General features: G+C 50.4%; 1 protein-coding gene across 3 annotated transcripts in view; it reads right to left on the minus strand.

Moving 5' to 3' along the window:
• Positions 1–14,322, minus strand: part of TP53BP2 (tumor protein p53 binding protein 2) — a 273,982-nt gene that overhangs the window by 188,790 nt on the left and 70,870 nt on the right. Inside the window, exon 2 of one of the 3 annotated variants that reach the window (XM_078649844.1) lies at positions 10,164–10,263. The exons of the other annotated variants lie outside the window; for them this stretch is intronic. The gene's annotated coding sequence lies outside the window, so the exon portion shown is untranslated. The remainder of the gene's footprint in view (positions 1–10,163; positions 10,264–14,322) is intronic. 3 annotated transcript variants of the gene reach the window in all.

Consider the following 14,322-nt stretch of genomic DNA (forward strand, 5'->3'; position numbering starts at 1 on the left):
TGAGCAGGAACCAGGGAGGACTTCGGCACATTCACGAGGAACCCATGATGCGCCAGGACATGGCACACTCTCTGGACGTGCAACTCCGCCTTAGGAAGAGAAGAAGCAGAAATTAAAATGTCGTTCAGATAAGGAAAAACACTAATGCCCTCCCCATGCAAATGTCCAATAAGAGGAGCCAGAATCTTAGTAAAGATCCGGGGAGCCGAGCAGAGCCCAAAAGGTAATACCTGGAATTGGTAATGACGGCCCTGTACACAAAACCGGAAAAACTTCTGAAAGTCCGGATGAAGAGGAACATGCAGGTAAGCATCCTTCAGGTCTATCGATGCAAGGAAATCCCCCTGAGATATCAGAGGAAGGATCAAAGGAAGGGAAACCATCTTGAACCGTTGGTGAGGGATGAAAGTATTCACCCACTTCAGGTCCATTACAGGCCGAAGATCCCCGGTGCGCTTGGACACCAGGAAAAGTATCGAATACACCCCACGTCCCAACTGATAGAGGGGTACAGGAATGATCGCCTTCTTGACCACCAGGGAAGCAATGCCGTCCAAAAGCGCAAACCTTTTCACAGGATCTCTGGGACAAGGAATGGCCCGGAAACAGTCTGGGGGTGTCCGGGCAAATCCAATGCGCAAACCCTCCGAGATCACCTGAAGCACCCATTGGTCCGACACAGTCTCCCGCCAAGAGTCCAGGAAGTAAGTGAGTCGACCCCCAACCGGACCTACACCAAGAGCGACCCAGTCAGGATTTGGAAGCAGGAGCGGAGGAGGCAGAAGCGCCGGAGAACCGGGACTTATCAAAGGAGGGAGCACCCCGGCCACGCCCCGTCCACGAAAGGGCTGACCAGCCCGACCCCTCTTCGAGGTACCAAAAGACCGCTGTGAACCAAAGGCACGGAACCTGCCAGGACGGTCAGGAGCAAGCAGTTTACGGTCCTCCGCCGTCTTCTTCACCATGTCGTCAAGAGACGAACCAAAAAGTTTAACCCCAGAAAAAGGGATTTTCATAAGCAAGTACTTCTGTGCAGCATCAGCCTTCCAGGAACGGAGCCACAATTGACGCCTCGCAGCCACAGAGGATCCGGCCGCAGAAGCAGCAGCCCCCAGTGAATCAAAGGAGACATCCGACAGCAGACGAACCTGCTGCTCCATCATCGTCAGGGTAGAAGAAACATCCTCCCCCTGGTCCAACAACTCCGACAGAGACTGAAAATCCTTGAGCAAGGACTGGATAGTGTAAGATGAATAGGCCGCAGCCCTGATAGAAAAAATTGCAGCCGCAAAAGTGCGCTTCACAGCACCATCCACCTTGCGGTCAACCGGGTCAGCAGGAGAAGAGTCCTCCGATACAACGTACCCATGCGAAGACATGCTCGCCAACAAAGAGTCAACCTTCACGGAGGCAGGGTAGTTCACCGCAAAATCCTGAAGAGGGTACCTCTTACTCAAGAAACGAGGAAAGGAACCTTTGTCCACATCCTTCCATTCATTCTCCAGGACCTTCAAGACAGAGGAATGGAGAGGCAAAGAATCAGGCTCAGGACGACGATATTGCGAAAACAGATCGTCCTCCAGAGGCACCACAGAAGCAGGGAACACCAAGTTTTCGCGAATGTGACCCAGCACCTCCTTCAGGTCGGCACCTTGCACAAAGCGATCCCTGACATCAACCTCCTCCTCATTCTCCGAATCAGCATCAGCAGCAGCGCCATCAACCCTCGCCTTTTTTGGAGGAGGGACAGGAACATGACCCTGCAAAACAGCAGAAACAGCAGAATTTATCATCTGCTGCAAAACCTCCATGGAAGGAACTTGCACCCCAGAACTGGAAGCCACGTCCAAAGAATCAGGAGCCCCAAGACCAGATGAAAGATCCATGACAGCCAGCCATGTAAGTGAAAGAAAACACAAACACAGGCAAACCACTGAACAGCCCGTTAAAATAGGACCCGAGGTTGCCAAGCAACCAAACCAATCCCACCTCGAACCCAGCCGAAGGCTAGAAATGCAGCCGGAAGATCCGCGCGCAACCAAATGTTTTTTAGAGAAAAAAAATGAGGCACAGACCGCAGCGCGTCAACCCGCGAAGACGTTTCCAGCCATGCAGACACACGAAGAGGTAGGAAACCACGCCGGTGCGTGGCAGAAGGTAAGGGAAAACACAAAGAAGCCTCCGGCTCCAAGAGATCCCGCACCCGGCCGCGCAACGTCCGCTCAGCAGGACGCGCGGTCGGGAAAGGCAAAAAAACGGCAAACAGGACACAAGACGCCCTGAAAAACAAATCAGCCGTGAACACAAAACTACCAAGTCCGCTGAAGCAGGACACGAGGCAGATTAGGCAATAGAAGGGGGAGACAAAACATAAAAAAAAAAAACGAAGCACATGTAATGACCAATAAAAACGCACAGAAGTCAGCACACAAAGCAAAACTAACATCCCCCAACTAGATACCACAGGACACAGGGAACTGCTAAAGCAGGAACCCAGCCCCACTCACCTGACCAGCAGGGGAAAATACAGCACTCGGAGAAGTGCAGAAAAAAAAAAAAAAAAAAAGAACAGGGCTGGTTGATATGTATCCTTTTATAGGATTGGATGAAGCCTCTGGGGCCATATTGGAGGAGGGAGGGGAGACTAGAGCGCTGCTCTTTTATTTTACTTGGAGTTCTGTGTGGAGCCGGAGGCTCAAATGTGATTACTGTGGCGAGGAAGACAGGACGAGGAGGTAATGTTTCGACTCTGAATCGGTTTTTGGTTTCGAACCCGAAGGTTTTGGTTCGGTGCCAGACTTTGGCCGACTTGATCCCGAGCTGGAAGGCTTTGGTGCATGGTTCGGTGCCGAGTCGGAAGGCGGGGCGTTGGAAACATCTTCTTGATGCCGACCGTGGCCCGAAGGCTGAGGTGGGACCGGAGCGGTTTGCTTGGGCTGAATAGATATTTGGGGCAAAGGGAATTCGGCACTCACGATACATTGACCTTGCGGCACGTCTTCTTCCATGTCAGAATAAGATCCCGCAATAAATACAGGTTCTTCTTGTTCTTCTTCGGCCCCTTGCTCGTCACAAATTTGTTGCTAGGAACCTTCTCCCTAGATGTCCGGCGTGGATTCAATGTTTTGGCTTGGCATTTCAAGACGTCGAGCCCGACGATCGCGGAGTGTTTTCTTCCAACGGAAAGATTTACACGTGTCGCAGCTCTGTACATTGGGCTCCAGAGATAAGCACAAGCTGCACACTTCGTGTGAGTCGATGCGCAGGTACTTCGTGTGGCACAGAGGACAGAATTTGAATAGAGTCCGTTCCATCGACTGCGAGGTGGACTGACGCGGTGACGCCCGACTGCCTTCCACAAGTTTTCCGATCGAAATAGAAGTTTTTGTCGACCAATGTGATACACAGAGAAGTGGGATAGGCACACAAGAACAATACCATCATGAGTAGAGTGGATTGCACACTGGGGGGGACCCGAAGAACGGGTTGAACCGGAGTGCAGCAATACACTTCTGAACCAGATGGTGGAAAATAACAATGGAGTCGATGCTCATGCGGACTATCACCGAAAGTAGGAGTCACCTACCTAGTGACTGGAAAGACTTCTTCGAAGAAAAACAACTTGCACACATCCGGACCCAACACTAGATGGCAGGAGTATGCACAGCATGTGATCTACAGTTCACATGCCTCGAACAGTACTTTTCTGCTTGCAAATTTTGGAACTCTACCCACCTGGATACAATAACCCTAAGACATGCATGATTCACCAGAAACCGCCAATATTTGCAACACACATGATGTTTTGAGCAGGGGACTGACTTTATAGGCCAATCAAACTACCTGGAGAGTATGGCCTTCCTAGGGAGCCAGAGGCCCGAAAATAGAACCAGAGAGATTAGTCATGTTTCTGACATACAAAACACACAACCAGACAGACTACAGAACAGCACCTAAGGTGTTCTTATGAATATGGAAACTGTTAACACCTTGCTACTTCCATCAATGTTGGACAGAACAAGGACCCAAAAGAAGGACCCTAGAGTGCAAGATAAGGAGATGGCATGTTTTTTGTTCTACAAAGTTCAAAGACTGAATCTCCTCTTAGCTGAATAAACATGCAAACAAAAAAGCTGAGTGTGTGCATACTGTGGCCAAGGTACACATCCTAGTTCATAAATCAATACTACTCGTTCTTACTTGCTGAGGTATCGCCAGGACTGTGGTAGCTGTCACTTGATATTACTTGAGCCAACTGCAAGTTTACAATTTGTTCGCCGAGTTCTCTGTTCCTCTTCGAGCAAGAGATTGTCACATATATGTAACTATAAATGCCTGGATGAATAATGGCCTCTTTTCAGACTCCTATAAGAGAGCTAGCAGGAAAAACAACAATTTACATTTCCATTTACTTTTGTAGATGCGGTCGCTTTCCCACAATTCCAACTTATAAAAACCCTCAGTATGACAACCCAAACCTGTAACCATGACCCCCGTTTTTTAATGACTGGATAAGCGATTGGTGCCCAGCCTCAAAAACTACAAGTAGTCAACCCACATTCTAATGTACATTTACTTTATAGTATTTTTCAAACATCTTCCACTTAAAAGAAGGCCTTAAAAGAAGGCATGGTGGCTTGCTAAAATGCTTGAGACAAATGCAAAAGTTACCCACTGGTATTTTGTAAATCAGTCAAAACAAAACATTGCATAGTATTGAGCAAGGTGAAAAAAAAATCAACTGATTGAGATCAAAAAATGAAATCAGGCTACAAATTAATCTTAGCTGGGTCAAGACTAGGAACAATTTAAGTATTTAACAGTTTAGGACACCCATCAGTGCATTATGTCCTTTGTGGAGATTATCATATTAAAGGTTCTGAAAACAAATTTTGACTGTGGTTTGAACCAAACCAGAAGTAGGCTGCTAACTTCCAACAAAACACACAAGATGGACGGAATGTTGCACATTGGCAAAACATTCACCCCAAGTCACAGTTCTGGGTGTAATCCATCGTTATTTTGCTCACCACGCCACCCCAGTTCAGACATGGCCATATGCAAATCAGTCTTGACCCTGTGCCTCATGGGAACAGTCCAGCCCGAACTGCCAAGCCATGTCTTCTCTGGACCGGAATCAAGCATCCTAGGAGAAGTGTGGCTCAATGGTTAGAGCGGCAGACCCTGATGCAGAGGTCTAGCCCGGGACCAGGGTTCAATTCCCCGCCTCGGCGGGTCTTGGGCTCAAAATTCCATGGACCTGATAATTCTCGCCTCGGTGCCTATTCCAATCATGGAGTCCCACTCTGCAACTCTGGGCAATAGCTTGCTTAATCTCCACAACAGAACCCACAACGCTAAGGATGCCTGGCCTCCACCTTGAGGGTGCCCAGGAGTGGACACCTCACAGGGAAAGCCAGGATGGGTTCCACAGCGGTATTCGTACAAGTGCCTTGAGACCCTTGCGGGTGAGCAGTGCGCTATACAAGTATCAATTTACAATTTTTACCGGTTTCATCAGCAGTCATCAGCCAGGATAGCTTGACTCCAGTGGCGTAGTGAGCACGGGACTAGCTAACTTCCAACCCCATCTGCTATACTAAAGAACCTTGCCACCGTGAATGACTGAATGGAGCGGAGGACCTCATTGTCCAGGTATCTGAGAAGATTTCCTATGCTGCATTTTCATACACTGCCTGTAAAAATTTTAAAAAACTGAAAAGTAAAAGGAGTACTTGACTTTTGTCTATTTAATCTTTAAGTCCCAACATTGCCTCGGGTAATGAAACCTTTGTGTCATTTACACTAATATTCATTGTTGATTACAGGTATATACCCTAGTTTTATTTTGTAGAATACTTGCATATTTTACCTGTCCTCATACATATTTCAAAGGTATTTTAAAGGAAAGATGCTAGTTCACAGATATGAGGTGGCAGAGTGACAGCTCGTAGGTAGTTCAATAAGGTTGAACTGCCTTTGTGCTCCTTGAGATGCCACATCTCCCATTTTAAAAGTAATCTCGTGTTCAAGGCAACAGAAATATATGAGGCGGAACAGTACTGAACCTAATTAAAGAACATATCCCTAATGTAATTCAATCAATCAATCAGAGCATTTGTATAGCGCCCAGAGGGTCTCAAGGCGCTAGGGGAGGGGGGTCCGCTACTGCTCGAACAGCCAGGTCTTGAGCTGCTTCCTGAAGGCGAGGTGGTCCTGGGTCAGGCGGAAGTGGGTCGGGAGGGAGTTCCAAGTCTTGGCGGCGAGGTAGGAGAAGGACCGTCCCCCTGTGGTGGCTCTTCGGATTCGGGGGACGGCGGCGAGGGCGTGGGTGGTCGATCGAAGCTGGCGTTTGGGAGCGTAGAAGTTGAGGTGGCTGTTGAGGTATCCTGGTCCTTGGTTGTGTAGGGCTTTGTGAGCGTGGGTGAGGAGACGGAAGGTGATTCTCTTGTTGACCGGGAGCCAGTGCAGGTCTCTCAGGTGTTAGGAGATGTGGCTGCGACAGGGGATGTCCAGGATGAGTCGTGCTGAGGCGTTCTGGATCCGCTGAAGTCTCTTCTGGAGTTTGGCGGTGGTTCCTGCGTAGAGGGAGTTGCCGTAGTCCAGACGGCTGGTGACGAGGGCCGGGGTGACCGTCTTCCTGGTCTCGGTGGGGATCCACCGGAAGATCTTGCATAGCATGCGCAGGATGTTGAAGCACGACGAGGAGACGGCGTTGACTTGTCTGGTCATGGAGAGGGAGGAGTCCAGAATGAAGCCTAGGTTGCGTGCGTGGTCTGTTTGTTTGGGTGCGCTGCCTAGGGCGGGGGGCCACCAGGAGTCGTCCCAGGCGGAGGGTGAGGATCCCAGGATGAGGACTTCCATCTTGTCCGAGTTCAGTTTCAGGCGACTGTTCTTCATCCATTCGGCTACCTCTTTCATCCCTTCTTGGAGGTTGGCTCTGGCGGTGGCGGGGTCGTTGGTGAGGGAGAGGATCAGCTGGGTGTCGTCGGCGTAGGAGATGATGTTGAGGTTGTGCTGGCGTGCGATGGCTGCGAGGGGGCTCATGTAGACGTTGAAGAGTGTTGGGCTGAGCGAGGAGCCTTGAGGAACGCCGCAGATGACTTCGGTGGCCTTCGATCTGAACGGGGGGAGGCGGACTCTCTGTGTCCTTCCGGCGAGGAAGGAGATGATCCACTCCAGTGCCTTTTCCTTGATTCCGACGTTGCTGAGGCGCTGTACTAGGGTACGGTGGCAGACAGTGTCGAAGGCCGCGGAGAGGTCCAGGAGGATGAGGGCCGCTGTTTCTCCGTTGTCGAGCAGGGCTCGGATGTCATCGGTGGCTGCGATCAGGGCGGTTTCGGTACTGTGGTTGGCCCGGAAGCCAGACTGCGAGAGGTCTAGGGATCCGTTCGTCTCGAGGAAGGCGGCCAGCTGCTTGTTGACGGTCTTCTCGATGACTTTTACAGGGAACGGGAGTAGCGAGATGGGGCGGTAGTTCTTGAGGTCGGTGGGGTCGGCTGATGGCTTCTTTAGTAGAGCGCTGAGTTCGGCGTGCTTCCAGCTCTCCGGGAAGGTAGCGGTGTCGAAGGAGGTGTTGATGATGTTCCGCAGGTGGGGTGCGATGACAGCATCGGCCTTGTTGAAGACGTGGTGAGGGCATGGGTCGGTCGGGGATCCGGAGTGGATGGAGTTCATTGTGCGGATGGTGTCTTCGGTGCTGATCTGGGTCCAGGCGCGGAGGGAGGTGGTGGGTGGCACTGGTTCGGTCGTGGCGTGCGTCGGTTGGGTGCTGAAGCTGTTGTGTATGTCCGCGATCTTGTTGAGGCGAGGGAGTTGCAGAGGTCTTGCGAAGGGGTGATGTCGTTGTTTCCGGCGTTGGGGTTGGAGAGCTCTTTAACGATGTTGAAGAGTTCCTTGCTGTTGTGTGTGTTGATGTCGAGTCGTTCCTTGAATGCGGTTTTCTTGGTTGCGCGGATGAGTTGGTGGTGTTTTCGGGTGGCGAGCTTGAGGGCAGTCATGTTGTCCGGTGTAGGGTCTCTGCGACAGGTTCTCTCGAGGGCGCGGCAGTTCTTCTTGGAGCTCTTGAGTTCTTCGGTGAACCATGGGGCTTTCTTGCTGCCGGGTCTGCTGGGCGGGGTCCTCAGGGGGGCGAGGTCGTCAGCGCAGTCGCTGATCCACTTCGTGAGGTTGGTGGCAGCTTGGCTGGGGTTCGTTGTGCTGGTGGGAGGGTTCTTGCTCAGGGAAGTCGCGAGCTGGTCGGCTGTGATCTTGTTCCAGCTTCTGCGTGCAGCTTGTTGTTGGTGGTGGTGGATCGTGGTCCTTCTGAAGCTGAAGTGGACGCAGCTGTAGTCCGTCCAGTGGAGTCCGGTGGCGTGGCTGAAGGTGATGTCCTTGCTGGATGAGAAGACGGGGTCGAGTGTGTGTCCGGCATAGTGGGTGGGGGTGGTCACCAGCTGCTTGAGTCCGAGGTTAGCGAGGTTGTCCAGCAGGGTGGTGGTGTTGCGGTCGTTGTTGTTCTCCAGGTGGAAGTTGAGGTCCCCGAGGAGGATGTAGTCGGCGGAGGGGAGGGCGTGCGGGCTGATGAAGTCGGCGAAGTCTTTGCTGAATTGTGTGCGTGGTCCCGGGGGTCTGTAGATGAGGGTGCCTCTGAGGGTGGTCTTGGGGTTGATGTGGACCTGGAAGTGCAGGTGTTCGGTGGTTGTCAGGGTGTCGCCGGCGTTGGTCGTGATGCGGATGATGTTCCTGTGGATGATGGCGATGCCTCCTCCGGTCTGGTTGCTGCGGTCCCTCCGGATGATCTTGTAACCGTCTGGGATGGCGATGGCGATGTCGGGCGCTGAAGAGGCGTTCATCCAGGTTTCCGTGAGGAAGGCGACGTCTGGTGAAGTGGTGTCGAGCAGGTTCCAGAGCTCGACGGCGTGTCTGTGGACGGAGCGGGTGTTGAGCAGGATGCACTTCAGGTGGCTGCTGTTGTTGCTTGTCTTGGTCTTGGTGGGTGTGGGTGTAGTGCAGGTCCGGATGCAGGTGAACTCGCATGAGCGGCAGCTGAAGGGTCCGTGGGTGCCTCTCGGGGTGGCTCTGTGACATTCCGGGAGTCAGCCGGTGTTGAGTGCGTTGAGGGTGGTGGCGTCGTACGTCCGGCGGGAGGGCTGGGGTCTGCGGGGGCTAGGGGTTCTGGCACTGGGCGCGGTCCAGGCGCGGACGGGCGCAGACGGGCTTACCTTTGGCGCGCCTTCGGCGCACAATCGGCGCTCCCGCACGGTCGCCATATATGGCGAAGTGCGAGGGAGGGCGGAGCAGCTGGGAGGCGGGAGCGGGGAGGGCACAGCAAGAACAAGCATTGGCATTGCCAATAGGTCTCGCATTTGTGGGACCTTATAAGTATTTAGTTTTGCAGCACAATATCCTTGTTGCATAATCGGATATTGTGCTGCAAAACTAAATACTTATAAGGTCCCACAAGCGAGACCTATTGGCAATGCCAATGCTTGTTCTCTTTCTCTCCCCCTCCCATCCGTCCCCTCCCCCAGCTCTCCCTCCCCTCTCTGTAGGACACAGTAATGGATTAATAAAAATATGTGTGGCTTTATTTGCGCGCGGTGATTAGCCAGAAAACTAGCTAACATGATTTATTGGTATTTAGAAACTTTCCATGCCTTTCGGTACTCTGTGCAACACACACCTGCGCATACCGCTCATTCGCAAACACAGGCTATAAAAAGTTAAATAAATAAAAAAAAAACACCGCAGATAGGGACACACATGCGTACACACAAACTGATAAACTGACAGGCACAGGACCGCACACACACCTGACCACACAGAAATTCCGCAAACACAAAGTTTGCACTTGTGACCCAAACGAACAAACAGAAACGCTTTAATGTCTGCCTTAATAAATAAACAATTGCGCAGTAGTTTGAACGCTTTCAGTGGTAATGAGAGAAAGCCCATGTCAGACTTGAAATGAAGGCACACGCCACATGTGAGGCTTGACATGAAGACCATGCGTCACTTGTAGGCACGCACACGTGAAAATCTATATAACATGCCACCTGCGTCGGTTACTGTTAAACATTCAGCATGGTGATGTGTCTTCGCAAAGAGAAGTGTTCTCATGTCTCTCCCCTACGTCTCGTTGGTCACAAGATACACGACAGTCTTACACGCAGCACACCCACCTGTGGGATTTTTCTGTAATGTGAAATGCCGTAACCAGCAAAGATTTCCTCTTGCAAAAACGTTGTGTAAAATAGAATTTGCGATTTTAACACAGGTTTCCTATAAAAAAAAAAAGGAGCGAGTTTATATGATTATATGATATATGTCCCAAAAATTGAGTCAATTCTAATCATGTTTTACGGCGATTCCAGTATTAAGCAGTGCGTATGTCCAGTCTTTAAAAAGTGCGCCATAGTTTGAAAGATTCACCAGTGAAGTGCTCGCTTCGAAGGTCGAGCGTGATATGCAGTTCCTAGGGTCGACATGACATTTTAGCCTACGGAGACCGAAAAAGGGAGTACAATTTACTTGAGAGGTAACAGTAATCGTGTACAAACGCTGTTCTGTGTGAAGCGTTTTGTTCTACGTCTCCATTGTTTTATCTACTCTACCCGTTAGAGCTGTAAAAAGAGGCTGTTGTAGGAAAGGGGGACGAATGGGTTGTCTAAATGACAAAAAGACAATGGTAGCCATCGCCTCCCAGAAAAAGACATGCGATGTTTGCAAACAGCAAATGGTGGGGGCCTGAAGGAGGAGGGGGTGCGAGGGATGGGGGAAGCTGGCTGGGGAGAGAATGCAGAGCGCACGCTGGGCGAAGCCCTTTGATGTGCTGTGAGCGGCCGGGAATGAATGATTAGGGGAGGAGAAGCGGGAAAGTGAAAGTACAGCCGGCCTGCGGCCGGCCATGAATAATTAGGGGAGGAGAAGCCCTGGCCGTGAATGCGCGTGCATGTTGCTCACGTGGTTCACATGAACGGCAAGAAAACGCCATGAAAACGCCAGCAAAAAGCTGGTGGTTTCATGATGTTTTCGCCGCTTGAATTCTCGCTCCGCTCGATGCGCATGCGCGCATCGATAGGTCGCGAGACCTAAAAAGGGGGCGTGGCAAATTAACGGAGGCGGGAAGCGGGGCGGGAGGAAACCGGGGCAGCGGAGGGAAGCAAGTACAGGGGGACAGGCGATGAGAAGTACAATAACAACAAATACAATAACAGTTACAGCAAAGGGGCACACAGCAGGAGAAACACGGGGCAGAAAAGCCTAAAAAGGCAACAGAGCAGCGAACACAGCAATAGATGCCCCGACCGCAGGAGACCACTCCGCTCGGCGGCAGGGGGCGTGGTCAGTCGGCGGCGGCAGGGTCAGCGAGGCAGGCGGGTGGCGGGTGGCACACGCAGCAGCTGGTGGCCGTGCGGCGCGGGGGTGTCCTAAAGCTAGGTCACACTCACCTGCGTCGCACGGTCGCCATATATGGCCAAGTGCGAGGGAGGGCAGAGCAGCTGGGAGCGGGGAGGGCACAGAAAGAAAAAGGGGGCGTGGCAAATCAACGGAGGCGGGAAGCGGGGAGCGGGGCGGGAGGAAACCGGGGCAGCGGAGGGGAGCAAGTACAGGGGGACAGGCGATGAGAAGTACAATAACAACAAATACAATAACAGTTACAGCAAAGGGGCACACAGCAGGAGAAACACGGGGCAGAAAAGCCTAAAAAGGCAACAGAGCAGCGAACACAGCAATAGATGCCCCGACCGCAGGAGACTACTCCGCTCGGCGGCAGGGGGCGTGGTCAGTCGCGGCAGCAGGGTCAGCGAGGCAGGCGGGTGGCGGGTGGCACACGCAGCAGCTGGTGGCCGTGCGGCGCGGGGGTGTCCTAAAGCTAGGTCACACTCACCTGCGTCGCACGGTCGCCATATATGGCCAAGTGCGAGGGAGGGCGGAGCAGCTGGGAGCGGGGAGGGCACAGAAAGAAAAAGGGGGCGTGGCAAATCAACGGAGGCGGGAAGCGGGGAGCGGGGCGGGAGGAAACCGGGGCAGCGGAGGGGAGCAAGTACAGGGGGACAGGCGATGAGAAGTACAATAACAACAAATACAATAACAGTTACAGCAAAGGGGCACACAGCAGGAGAAACACGGGGCAGAAAAGCCTAAAAAGGCAACAGAGCAGCGAACACAGCAATAGATGCCCCGACCGCAGGAGACCACTCCGCTCGGCGGCAGGGGGCGTGGTCAGTCGGCGGCGGCAGGGTCAGCGAGGCAGGCGGGTGGCGGGTGGCACACGCTGCAGCTGGTGGCCGTGCGGCACGGGGGTGTCCTAAAGGTAGTAATTAGATTTGAAAAAGAGGTACATGCAGGCATTTCAGAGCTCAGGTTGGCAAGAACAACAAAGTAAAATTATGCAACAAGTAATTTGAAGGTGGACAACCATAAAGAGAAATTTTGACACAATAGGGGACTTTCCAAAATGCCTTCACCCTATTCATTTTTCTCTATGTTTAAATGCCTAACAGTTATAAGTTAATCAAGATAATTTTGCTTTATGAATAATGCTCCCTAAACATTAAATGCCCCCTACTGTTCGTTTAACTCTTAGAAACAGTAGTGGTAGACTCTGATGATTCGAGGAAGCATAAAAAATAACAGGATAAGCTTATGGAAGTGAGGTGTAAGTGAATTCCTAAAGAGGACCTCAAATGTATAAAAAAATACTGTGCAATCTATTTTTTTTTTAAATGTAAAATAAAATCTGTTTTGCAACGAGGTCGTTTTTTACACTCCTATTGTAAGAAACAATTAAATATGACATTGTTTTTGAATGTTTGTATTGTTACTTGTTTGTTTTTCCATGCGCCTATTTCAAAACATCACAAAGTGGTATTATACATGGCAATTCTAATGGTACAAAAGAACAAGGACAGCTTGGTAGGAGAATTTAAAAGTGATGGTAAAACAAGACTAATGGAAAATGAGATTACAGCATTATTACAGACTTATGTATGCTATATATAGTGCATGTTTAGATTATGGTGAAGATACTGAAGAACTAACCTAGATCCTTGTGTGAATAACACCTCTTCTTTTAAGGAGTTCATACCTCCTTATAACATACAAATGTGATGACAGAGCAGATTCTTGTGAAAGGTTCGCTCGCCTCTGTTGTTACAGAGCCCATCCCCAAACTTAAAGCGCAGCAGAGGGAGGAGATACAACAGCCTATCCAGGTGGGCACGGACAAGCAGGACAATAAATCGTTAAAGAAGAACAAAACCCCTAGCGAAGACCGACACAAAAGACAATGTTCCAAAACATTTGTGAGCAAACTGGCCCCAAAACTCACATCTTTGTTCAGGTTTTAAAGTCTTTATTTCGATATCAAAATCATAAAAGACAATATTACAACACAATTCATTATACTTACATTATTCCTTAAAAACAACAACACATTATCTTTAAAAAGTTATTAAACATACAGAAATACAAGACAAACCTGACCAGATTGTATTAAAATTTGTGAGACAGACGAACGATACAAAAAACGTACCTCATGCTATATACAATATTTCCCGAAATTTAGTTTAAGAGTGGTGTGGGGAGGCCTTTATGAGGAAATTAAAAGGCCCTAACAAGTTATCTGCTTCTTGCCCTAATTGCCCAGGCCCACCCTAGGAATTTGGCTGTACTCACCACAATCAACTCTGAGGTATTGGTTTTTAAAACCTGAATAGCCTCCGAGGACCTTCTAAGAGGGAGGTGCTGGAACAAGGGTTTTAGCCATTTTGTATGGGGTGCAGAATAAATCGGGCAGGCAAACAGGAAATGACCCTCAGTTTCTTTATAACTTGTACAACAACTACAAAATTCAGATGCTCCTTTAGCCCATTTTTTTATAAAGGAATTCAGAGGCAGTGATCCTACCCGAAACTGGTGGTAAAGTTTCTTGTCCTGTGGTTTGGTAATGATATCCCAGTAGGTCTCACGGGAGGGATCCAACTTGATGGTCAGGAACCTCCCCGTGAGACCAACAGAACTGGTGGCCGTTATTAACAATGAACGGACTGAGGCCCAATACAATGCCTTGAAATCCTGTTTGGATGGGAAAACGTTGGTGCTTGGAGAAATCCACAGATGTTCAAGTCCCATTTCAATCAGGATGGATTTTACACTTTTTAACCAGGGAATGCTCCCAGATCCCCCAATTGACCTAACTTTGGCCAATTCCCTGGCAAAAAGGGTAAGGTCAGGGGATGTCCATAGACGCCTCCAGAAGGCCACCAGTCTAAATCTAGCCATCTTATTGATAGGGTTGCATCCCATGTCCAAACATAGAGGTATAGAAGGTGACGA

This window comes from Lissotriton helveticus, chromosome 6, assembly GCF_964261635.1.
Source record: "Lissotriton helveticus chromosome 6, aLisHel1.1, whole genome shotgun sequence".
In the NCBI taxonomy this organism is placed as follows: Eukaryota; Metazoa; Chordata; class Amphibia; order Caudata; family Salamandridae; genus Lissotriton; species Lissotriton helveticus.